Raw genomic sequence first — 12,561 nt, forward strand, 5'->3', positions numbered from 1 at the left:
TTTTTAAAGTGCTGAGCAAGACATTAAGCTGATACTAAATGATAAAAATCTTCTATTTGAAGAAATTTCTTTGCTTATAATTTCTCTTCCCAATTATTAACTATCAGTAAAATGTAGATATTGCTCCGTAACTTCAAATAAAAGTCTCTGTTAGAAGCAAGAAGTCTTCAAAATCCAGAGGGGTCTACATGCAGTTTTTGCCTGATGTGTTTATGCTCCTAGACTCTGGACTGCCAATGTAAACTAATGAAAAGAATTGTTTAGCATCTGAAATACTGTTTATTCAGAAAACTATCTTTTACTATATTGATTAAACAAAAGATAAAAACATAAATAGAAATGACAACGAAATAATATGTGAATGAAATCTTTCATATGCATTACTTCACTTCACAAAACCAAACATTCTATTCTATTTTAATGATGACCATATTTATATCTATCTACCTATCTGTTACTCTAAATTTATCCATCAATCGATCGACCTATCTATACCGTAACTTACACCTGTTTGATAGGGAATTGATTTAGGAAAACAAAGCATAATCCTATTCGTTTTTCTAAAATAATGTAGCATCAACTTTCTGGAAGATAAAGCAGTCCTAGGTCTTATTACTGTTTTCAAGTTGTGAAAAAGTCACTGTGAGTGAGTGTTAGTTGCTAGATTTATAATTACAGCAGCTAGTTTTCTGAATGTAAAATTATGTCCGACAATAAACAGAACATTAAGAAATGTTTTCAAAGCTGAAACATACTTTTTAAATGCAAGAAATATTTTGGATGTTGTTATTAAATTTTAACCAATTGCTTAAAATGTACTTATTTTAGTTATAACTTTCTTTAGAAAAAAAGTACGTCTCAAACGGCATTACTTATTAATTCAGACTTTCCTGCCTTGAATTAAATTGCAAATAGTCAAAGCTGCTTAGAATTTACACAAACATTAAGCCAAAATGGACTTTATCTCATGGTTTTGCTATTATATAAAATTATTGCCAAATATTTACTAACAGATTAATGTTGTTTCAGAGTATTGAGTTAGAAATATAAAAGTGACAGATTTCATAGTTTTAAATTTCTATTCAGTATGTTGACCGTGAACAAATCTAGTTGACTACTATAGATGTATCACAAGGTGCATCATTAACTTTATGGAAATTGGAAAGTCATTTGCTAAAACGTTAGAAATATCCAATTTGAATTTGGAGAGATCATGCTAGCAGCTCAAAGCAGAAAATCTGAGTAAAATATAGATTGTTTCATTCCTCATTTCAAATTTAAAAGTTTTCCATAATGATACTTTAATTCAGTCCTATATGAAAATAGCAACAATTTATTTTTTTTTATTCTTTTTTTGGTGAGGGAGATTGGCCCTGAGCTAACATATGTGCCAGTCTTCCTCTACTTTGTATGTGGGATACCACCACAGCACGGCTTGGTGAGGGGTGTGCAGGTCCACACCTGGGATCCAACCCCACGAACCCCAGGCCACCGAAGCAGAACATGCAAACCCAACCACTACACCACCAGGCCAGCATCCAGAAACAAAATTTTTTAAAAGACAATCAACCATATGTAATACTAAAGAGGAAAACAGGCTGGCGCTAATTTTCTTACACAAAAGAAATGCCACAACTCAATTTTCATATCTATACCGTTTTCTTCTCAGTTATTTCACCTGTTGGCATGCTCATGTGACATACATATTAATATCATTAAAGGATACAAACATGTTCCAGCTTTAAAGACACTGCTACATAGAAATTACTGGGATTCTTTTCTTTGGCGAGTTTCATTGAAATAGTTTCACGGGGCAAAATGATGAACGGCATTCTTAGGAAGCTGTCAAATATTACAGCAGTCCTTTGATGTTTGTTTCCTTCTGTGTTATTGGTTCAGAGTACTGGCCTTTTCCTTCATTTCTAGTAATTAGTTGTTATAGACTATCACTTTTTAATGTGAGTGAAAATTAGATAATTTGGTTATACTTGTGAAAACATGCTCCCAAATAAATTCAATTAATGGGCACTTCCCTGCTGAGATTTTGTTATCATTCATTTAATTATCTTGTCAAGCTTTACTGTTACGACAATTGTTTTGGCTTTTTAGTCAATAAACTAAGGGAATTTCTCCAAAAGCCTTATACGTCTCCCGCACTTGATATAACAATACACACTTCAATTTTCCATCAGAAGTCTCTAAAGAAATTTCTTACTGATGTGAAACATTTGGTAGCCAACTTGATTCTTTTTCATAAGCATTCTCATTTGATTTGATTCTGGCACTTTGCTGTATTTGTGTGCAGGCCAGGAATCAATTGCATTTGATGAGGGGTGTGGAGTATTCTGATTGGAACAACATGTGCAGAGCATAAGTGCCTTTCCTCCTGGGATTTTAGTTACAAACCTTATCGCTGTTTTCAAATTTGCAGATCCTGATAATTGAATTTAAAAGGTACAATAGGATGACCGTATTATAAATTTCCAATAAGAAAATTTTCTTTAGAAAGTCTTTTCTTGCATATAATTTGTTTTTTGTGTGATATCAAATAGGTCCAAATGACTTTTAGGAAAGAGTGAGATGAATTTTTGGAAAGCAACAAACAATTATTTACGCATCTGATTTAGTGGTACCTAAGTGTGGAAACTTAAATCTCTCACAAACTTTAACTTTTTTTCCAAATAGGTAAATTTAATTTAAAGGCAGTTTGAAGTCATTAGAGACATATGTAACATATACGTTAGGTAGGTATGTAATTTTTCTAGTCAACCATTATATATACCATATGGTATATATATATATATCATATATACTATATGGTTTATAGGATATTTATGATGCCCCTTTCAGACTTATATATTTGCAAATGACATTATATACCTCCCTACATATGTGCTAATGTGATAGAATTTAGTCCTCTGTGGAAAGTCAAGTCAAAGTGCCAGCAGTTTCATGGTGAAATGAAGGGTAGCAATTAAAGCTTTAAAGAAACGTATAAAAGTACAATAACACAAACTTAGCAGATCAAGTCAAAGCAAAGGGACTACTTTTGAATGCCATTTCCAGAGTTGATATCCTTCTGAGATGGTGTATTTAAAAGGATTTTAGTGTTTTTTATTCAACTTTTCTCTACACGTGTATCATTTAGCAAATTAATGGGACATATGCCACAGTTTTTGTAAAAAATAGGCCATTGGGTTGTCATATTCAGTTTGTTTCTGGACATCCATGGCTTTCATTAAAAACACATTTATTATCATGAATAAATATTGTCATGTTTTCCAAGTTGTGTTGACTATTTTTAAACTCAGAAATAATTTCTTTTCTGTTTGACACACACATAAACATTTCCAAGATAAATGTTCCCTTGCAACTTCTTTGTATTGCCCACACATGTGCTGACAATTCTGATTTGATGGAAACAATGATATTTTATGGTCTGTTCACCTCCTGGTGAATGTGGGGAAAGAATTTGGAGAGTAAAGTTTGACATCTTGGATACAGTTATTATACAGCTTGTCAGAAAAGAGAGAGGAAAAGAGAGGAGAAAGAGAAAAAAGGAAGAAGTGAGGAAATGAAGGAAAAAGAAAGGAAGAAAAACATTTTTATTTTTAATTAATAACTTTGCCTCCAAATAATTTTTTTAAATAGAGATCTGTGACAGTTTACAAAAAATGAGAGCAGAGATTTAAATAAATCCCTTTAAACAAAATCTATTCTCCTTAGAGAATAACATTAACAATATTTAGAAAGAGGCACTAAATTTGGTCCTTGATCCAAGTGTTAGCCAAACTGGGTCACTGGAAACAAACAAAATTAAAATCTAGAATGATATATTTCTTATCGTGACTATGTCATCAATAATGATCTTTGTAGCAAAGACTAAGTGAACCACAGGCATCTCTCATCTGTATACAGGACATCATAGAATTTCCCCATACACGGCCTAAAGGTCAATATTTCAAAATTGCTAAATAAAAGAAGTAGCATTGCTTTACAGGTCTCTGTGGCCCCATATAGCCATCAGTATCAAATGAACAGTTCAAAAACACATTCTAACAGTTCCACTTTCCACATAAGGGTCTTGATATTTTGTAGGACTCGATGTCATTTTATATGATGACATTTTTTCACTGCATTTTAACATTTCCTTACATATTTCAGAATATTATTTCTGAGTTTAAGAAAAAGATCCAAAATGTATTCTGTAAATGTTCACTTGAAAGCAGTATTTTCTAATGGAGTGCCGTAATTTGAAGTACTTCCTACTGCCCCAATCCTGGATAGTTGACTTGAATATCCCCTTAAGACACTTCTATGTCTCCTGAAAATCTTCAACTTCACTCTCAGAGCTGACTTCCCTTGTTTTAGAGAAGACCTTCCCACCAGTTACTGCAGCTTCTATTTCCATGTCCTCTCCCATTATTATTTATGCCTTCTTCTCCAAGGGGGTGGAATTTATGGTGAAAGTCTTAAGGTAATTAAATAAGTGGTGCTTCAGGCGAGTTAGAAGCTAGTGAACATCAATCGAGCAATGAGAGGAATTAGTCATTCATTCACTCAACAAATGGTGCCTACCATGTGCCAATGTGCCAAGTATTAGATACATGAGCCAACTCCTTGACTTACCCATTAACATATAACTATTGCCAAACTAGGAATAGGTTTAAACGCTTCAACTATTCAGATCAACTTTTGTGCCATCCACTGCACCAAATCATTACACAATACCTTATTTTATCTACTTTATATGTCTCAAAATAGTAAGCATAAAACAGTATTTGTTGAGTCCACAGCAATAGTAGTTGAATTGAGCAAGTTTATCAATAAAGGCAGGCGTGTAGCAATCTTCCCAATAATCAACACAGCCATATCTGAAGCCATTCTATACCATGCCAAAATAAATCATGGAATATCAAATATTCAGCTTAAAGCTCATCCAATCCAACCACTTAACTGATTCCTTAATCCTCTATACAATCCAAACACATGGTTGTGAACCCCAACATTGCACTACACCACATGTCTGGACTTCTAAAGCAGGTGGCTACGTTTGAGACCTTTTGGAATTTCTTCCTTATATTGATTTTCTGTCTTATATTGATTTACTATCTATGTCTTTCATAGATCATAAAGTCTCCATCACCTGATTTCCTTTCAAATATTTGAAGGCAACAATCAAATCTTTCATGAGTCATTTTCTTCTCAAAGCAAAAATTCCCATTTTTAAGACAAAATGGCTGAGTCTTTTCACTATTCTGATCACTGTTTTTTGAATATTCTCCCAAGCCTACATTTCTTAGCAGGCGTGATATCTAAGATTGAATCTAACAAATGCTAAAGTATACGTTGATCTCTACCTAATAAAGCACTGCTATCAAATTTCCCAATGTAGAAACTGTATTATTTTAATATAACTTACGGTAGCATTACTTTCTTTAGTGGCCACAGCACACTGGTGATTCAAATTGAGACGTAACTCCTTAAAATTTACACATGTACTGCTGTTAAGCAAATTCTGCCTTCATCTTGTCCTTTATCATTCGAGTTTTACTTAATCTTCAGGATATTCAACACTATTAAATTCCACCTAATTAAATTCAGCACATTGTTCAAACCTATGAAGATCTTTCTATCCATCTCAGAGTAATGAAATCCAATAAAGTAATAAACATACCTTCTATCTTCACTCAGACCATTTATAAAAATTATTATGCAGAATTAGGTTGAGGACAAAGCTTTGGAGTAATAGTAATAAAGAAAATGTATATAGTACTGAGAAAAACAATAGCTTACATTTACTGAGAACTTACTATATTTAGGTTCTATATCACATCCCACAATATACTACTACACATCACCCTCAAAATAATTACCAATAATTTTGGATGTACTTATTCATTAATTCATTCTTTAAAAGATACTTATTAAGGACCTATTATATGTGAGTCACTGATCTACTGGTGATAGAAAAGTGAATAAAACATAGCCTTTGTTCTCCCATTACTAGCAGCCAACAGATTAATTCTTCATCTTGTCTACACACATAGCAAAAGAGACATTATCAGGTACATTTGAAGAATCAGTTTTCTTCCATTTAAAATATTTGAATGCCATCAGAGTCATCCTTAGTAAGAAAATTGGGATAATTACTCTATACCTTCTATTTGGAAATTTCTGAGTTGCTGGTACTTTAGATCAAATGATAGAAGATATCATAGAAAAAGAATGTGGTTCTGCCTCTATGATATTTTCCCCAATTCTCACACCAATCACAAGTCATAATTAGGATGCTGACTTAGTCCAGTCAAATGTAGTCTTCAAATGGGATTGTTTAATAGAAAAAATAATACATGTACAAGGTAAAAAAAATCCAAATGGGATAAAATAGTTTACAGTTACTAATTTGTATATATATTAGTACAGATATTCCCTTCATATATGAACATGTGCAAATGTGTATTGTCTATGTATGTCTGTAGGGGGCATTATATGTGAATATTCTTCTTTTTAACTCACCTGGAAATGTTCCATGAGAGCCCACCGTATGTCTATTTTATGGAGAAAATTGAAGTAAATAAAAATGTCTCAAATTTATCCATAAATTCAAAGTCATTCTATTCAAAATTGCAACAACATATGTTTATTTGTTTGTTTCCAGAACTTAGATAGGTAAAGGTCAAGAATGGCCAAGATCATTTTAAAGCAAAAGGAGCAACTTCTTCATCTATCATATTTCAAGTGTTACTATTAAGCTACTATAATTAAAACAGTGTGGTATCAATACAGAGAAAGACAAATGGAGAATAACAGTGAACTCAAGCAGATCTATGATAAAGGAGGAATTTGGTATGCGCTAGAGTAACATTACAAATCTAAAGGAAAAGATAAACTAAAAGTGGCTAGCTATTGGGGGAAATTATTCCTATGCCATACACACAAAAATTAATCCCACATAAATTAAAGATATAAACATGAAAAGCAAGTTTAAAATCTTTAGAAGAACATGTAGGAAAATATTGTCCTGTCCTTGAAGTAGGGAAGAATTAATTAAACAGGAAAAAAAACAATATAAACCATAAAGGAAAGGATAAAAAATTAAAATTAAAATCTCAATACATCAGGTAATATTTTTAAAATAATTATTTTATTTTAATATATGAGGAATAAAACAATACATAAACCCATCAGAATAAGAATAATAGAAGAAAAGATAACAGATAAGTTCTAAAAGTTTTTGAAAGATAGAAATTAAAGTAAATGATATTAAGGAAATAATACATAATAAATAACATAAATCAGAATTAGAAAAGTTAAGAGATGCTTTTAACAGAACTCAAGAAAGAATTATAAATAAAAGAAACAATGATTTCAAAAGTAAGGATTAAATTGCAAGAAATGCAAGACCGAAGAATGCTTTAAGAATCTTGAAAAATGCCTAAAGAGAAACAGAAGATAAAATGAAGGAAAAGTCCAAAAATAAAAAAGAAAGATGAAGAAAAAGGATTCAAGAGTAATTAAGAAGATAGAGAAGACTCAAATATGTGTACATGGAATCTTCAAGAAACAAAACCAAACAGGGAATAGAACAAATGCAATAAAAACTATAAGTCTAGAAAACTTTCCCAATGTCATAGAAAAAGATTTGAAATTACATTTTGAGAAGATGCACTCAGTATATGAGAAAACTGATAAAAAGTGACTAACATTAAGACATATTCTAGTAAAATTATCGAATATAAAAGAAAAAAAATTCTTTGGGCATTCACAGCCTGGTAAAAAGACCAAGTCTCTCATAAGACAGCCTCTTATAATATAATTAGATTATCATCAGACTTTTCTAAAGCAATGCTTTTTACCAGAAGAAAATGGAGTAGCATATGTAAGATGTTCAAGGAAAGAGAATGTGAGCCAATGGTTTTCATATTCGGCTATAAACTAACTTAACACACACGTATGAAGGCCATAGACCAACTGTTATCAACTTTAAAGAGCTCAGGGAATATTGTTCCTGTGAACACTTTCTGAGAAATTTACCAGAAAATGACCTTAAAACAGAAGGGTAATTTTGATGTAAGGACTGATGACATGGGCACTAAATAAATACTTACTCAAAGAACTGTGACTACATGAGGATTATAAGGTGAAGAGTACGCTGTATAATGGCTACATGCTTTGACAATGTAGACACAGTACAACTACAAAAAAATGTGAGAATAAGGAAATCATATGCAAAAATTTTAATTACTTTTGGTAATCATATTGGTAGTGGTAATAGTGCTATTACTACACTGAGGCTGTTATCTGTGTAATGAGGAATGCAGCAAATGAAGAATGTTGTGATATGCTAATTCTATCATTTCCACTGTCTTTGAGAAACAGCCGTCTTAATGTAGAGTAAAGAGTTTTCTGATGCAAGATAGAAAAGGTGAAGTAAAATCCCATGGTTTGGATTTTAAAGTGGCATTATCAGAATAAACACTAAAAGAGTGATGCAAACAATGACCATGCCAGTAGCAATGAGCATCCCCAGGGCCCAGACTGTGGTCTTGAAATAACAGTCTCCACTTTAAAATGCACACCATAGAGAGAGAGGGGCAAAGAGAGAGAGAGAGAGATCTGGGGAACAAACTGTACCAGATGAACCTGGAACATCTTGTCAATGACCTGCTAGGGATAGATCCAAAGGACTCAGGAGCCATCTTAAAGAAGTTCTCTCTGTCTAAAGATGGGACAGGGGACAATTTGAACATCAATAAAGATAATTTTAATTGATTGAAACAAATTAAGTTTATAATGGTTTAAAAGAAAACTCTTTTGTCACTTATAGAGGACAACTGGAAAATAAAAAGAAAGGTCAAAGAATTTGTCCTGCCATTCACCTATGATCTATATAGTTAGGTAGCCAAATAGTAAATAGCAGGAATTTACTCTTTATAGAACTATTTCAGCTAATAAAAGAAGGAATCGTTCTATTAGAATTTCACCCTTTTCTCATCCTAATGAGTTAACGCATCTATTGAGCATCAGCGGCTAGTGCCAACATAAAAGTAGAAACAACCGATCATTATGAGCCTTCTGGGTAGAAATACACACCACCATCTCAAAATAGGTCTTGCACCCCAAAATGAACCTGTATCTGATGAAGTCTCTAGGTCCAACTATCAGGAAATATACAGAACAAAGGAGCAAGTTAAAAGAAACAGTGGGGATGAAATCAGCAAAATTCATACTACAGGAAATTTTATCAATTAAATTTCCTGGTTTCTTCAACAAATAGATTGCAAGGAAAAAAATATGGTGAGATAAGATGTAGATTAAAAGAAACTTACAAAAACTTTCTTTAAAAAAAAAATACTGCTTAGGGAAGTACTCTTGTGTGATCAAACAATAAGGAAAGGCAAAGTGGGTAACAAGCCCCCAAAATGGTGATATTTACACAAGAGGAAAGAAGTTGTGATTGAGATGGGCATGTGGAGGACTTTTGGGATGGTGTGTAAAATTCTATTTCTTAATCTGGATATTTTTCCCACAGTATTTCTTCTACAATGATATATTAAACCAAACGTTTATTTCATGAGATTTTTCTGTACCTGTGTTATATTTTACAATAAAATAAAAAGGATTGTAATATAAGAGGTAAGACACGAAAATGTTTCAGACTTAAAGGACATGAGTTTAACACTTGAAAGGGCCTAACAACTATTTAGTATAAAGGGTGGAGATAGTACTCCATTAAGGCTTCCCATCACGAAATGTCAGGGCATCAGAAGAAAAGAGAAGTTCCTAAAGTTTCCAGAGAAGAATAAACGGGGTTCTCAACATCGGGAAGGGAGAAGATGCTGAATAACTGCTTTCCGTTTTTGAGGGGAAATTATGATCAACCCATAATTTTATATCTAAACAAAATATTAGTCTAGTGTATCAATTCAAGAAGGCATGGATCCAGGAGAGAGATAGAGGGAACACACAGGACAACTGCTCAAGAGGCCGGAGAACAATCAGCCCAGCTCAGAGCGTGACACTGGGGACCCAGGTAGAGATGTCTTTAGAACAAAATTGAAACAAATGGAGTATCTGACATGTTTCATCATGTGGGAAAAAAATGTTATTTGTACGGCTTTTATAATTCTTTTGCTGAATTTGGGAAAGATGTAGAAAACTAAGCAACAAATGAAATGATCATTGTTAATACAGAGAAAAACAAAGATTACTACAAAAATGGAATGCAATCCTTGAATATATATTTGTGCACATGAATGGAAGTACACTTGAGATAATTCTTACAAATAGTAAACTTGGATCAAAGGATATTTTCTCTCTTTTTTTTACTGTTTCCGGATTGATTTTTAAAGATGTTACACAAATTTACGCTCAGAACACAGTGTATTAGAGTACCTGTTTCCCTACACTCTGGCCAAAAATGTAATTATCACTTTTTTATATTTTCCATTTTAATATAAATTAAATGTCATTATTGTATTATTTGCATTTTTTAATTGAGATAAAGCATCTTTTCTTACGCTTATAAGACATTGTATTTCTTTTTATATTAAATGTCTTCCTTTTACTTTGTATATTTTTTCTATTTGTTTATTAATCTCTTCTTATGGAATTATAAGAGCTCTCTATAGATAAATAAAATGACTACTTTTTGTTGTGTGTGCTGTAAATAATTTTGCTCAATTTTTCTTTGAATTTTACATTATTTTGTGCTGAGCAGAAATGTTTGTATTTTATTGTTTAAATGTATCACTGTTTCCTTTATATTTTCTGGATTTTGTGTCTTGCTGAGAAAGGTCTTCCCCATTCCAAGATTTTTTTTTAAATTTGCTCATATTTTCTTCTGTATTGACAGCCTCATTGTTTATAGTCAAATCTTTTATCCATCTGAAATTTATACTGACATAATAGGTAAGGAGGAATTTGGTTTGATTTTTTCCCCAGATAATTCAAGAGGTTAACACAATTCAGACCTTAGTAAAATGGGTTGTGTTTTATTGTAAAGCCAAGAACTGTTTTATTTTCAGCCACTGAAATCTATAAGACTATAGAAAAGCAAGATCCCAGCTAAACCACATGTGGATTGTTACTACCTCGGCTTGTCTTCTTACAAGCTTATGATGGAAACCTGCTCTCTTAGTCTGTGAAATCCTGTTTCCAAATAGGAAACTCCCAAGGAGTTTAAAACTATCCAGCCAGTGAAGGGAAGGCTCTCTGGCTCATGATCCCAGTCTGTACATGGGTGCTGTCATGGGTGCTTTGCGTTACAAAATATGTTCACATCTACAGATCATATTCTCTAACTGCCACTCAATATTAAAATAACTTAAGAATAACAAGTTTTCTGGGCTCTATAATCAGAAGAAAATCGATAGCAAGAAAAGAACTATGATGGGTATTTTGATCTAGGCTGGAGTCAGGAAAGAGCAGCAATGAAAGTATACTTTCACCTGCTCATAGACCTACAGACCTAAACCAAATGCCTAACAGATGCTGCCGTAGGATTGCCAGGGATTTCTGCCAAGAAGAGTATCTTAAAGACAACAGTGGTTGTCCTAGGGTCTTTAAGATACCCTAGTTGGTCTTGGGTTTCTTCCCAAATTGTACAGCAATAGAACAAACAATCTTCTGATCACTTTTTCTCCTGCCGCTGAGAAAGTTCTAATTTAACTGTTTGCCTAATTTTTTCATCCATTGTCCTGCATATCTGATTCTCTGGCCATCATTTTTTTTGAGGTTGATTCTTGGGACCCACACTTTGCTACATGACTTATTTCTATACTTTTTTACTCTAAGCTTTAAAGACCCTAAGAAAAGCTATGGGAGAGGGGGAGAAAAAACTAAAAGGAAGTAACAAAAGCCTTCACGTTAGAGTTGAAGAACATTTAACGGAAAATATTTTTGTTCAGATTTCCATGAAGGCTTTTAGTAAAGATGAATGAGCTCATGCCACGAAGCTGAGTATGTTTTAAAAAGTGGTAAAAGGTTAATTGGGTACTGTGTGAGCAAGACTGTATATAGAGAAACCCTCTAGTTGATGTTCTAAGTACAGTTAACGACATTCACATATCTTATGTCTACATCAGGTTGCCATTCTACACAAAAGTCTACACAACGTTTCAGGAGATAAAACAAAAGAGATTAGCAATGTCTGCACAGTTTCCACTAAAACATTTTTGGGTAATTAGGTGGAGGAGGAAAGGAGATCCAGCAGATACAAAAAGATGTGTTAAGTAGGGAGAATTATAATTATTTTTTTCCCCGTGACCAAAAGTTTCTTTGAATAATAAGCACATATGTTTGTTTCAAGGACCGTAAAACCCTAGGGAAAGAAGGAGGACCTCAATAATTAGAGCTGAAGCTGAAGGAATCGTTATTTACAGAGAAAAATCTTACGAGGGAAGAAGCAGTCATCAGGATAATATTCACTAATAGGAGTCAAGCTTGTCAACTTCCCTCTGATTTTCCATGGTTCAAATCCTGTGTTAAACTACATTTTCTTCCTCTATCTTAAATCAGAAAATTCTTCCTTTCACCAAGAACTAAGAAATACAAAAC

Source organism: Equus przewalskii, chromosome 18 (assembly GCF_037783145.1).
Source record: "Equus przewalskii isolate Varuska chromosome 18, EquPr2, whole genome shotgun sequence".
Lineage (NCBI taxonomy): Eukaryota > Metazoa > Chordata > Mammalia > Perissodactyla > Equidae > Equus > Equus przewalskii.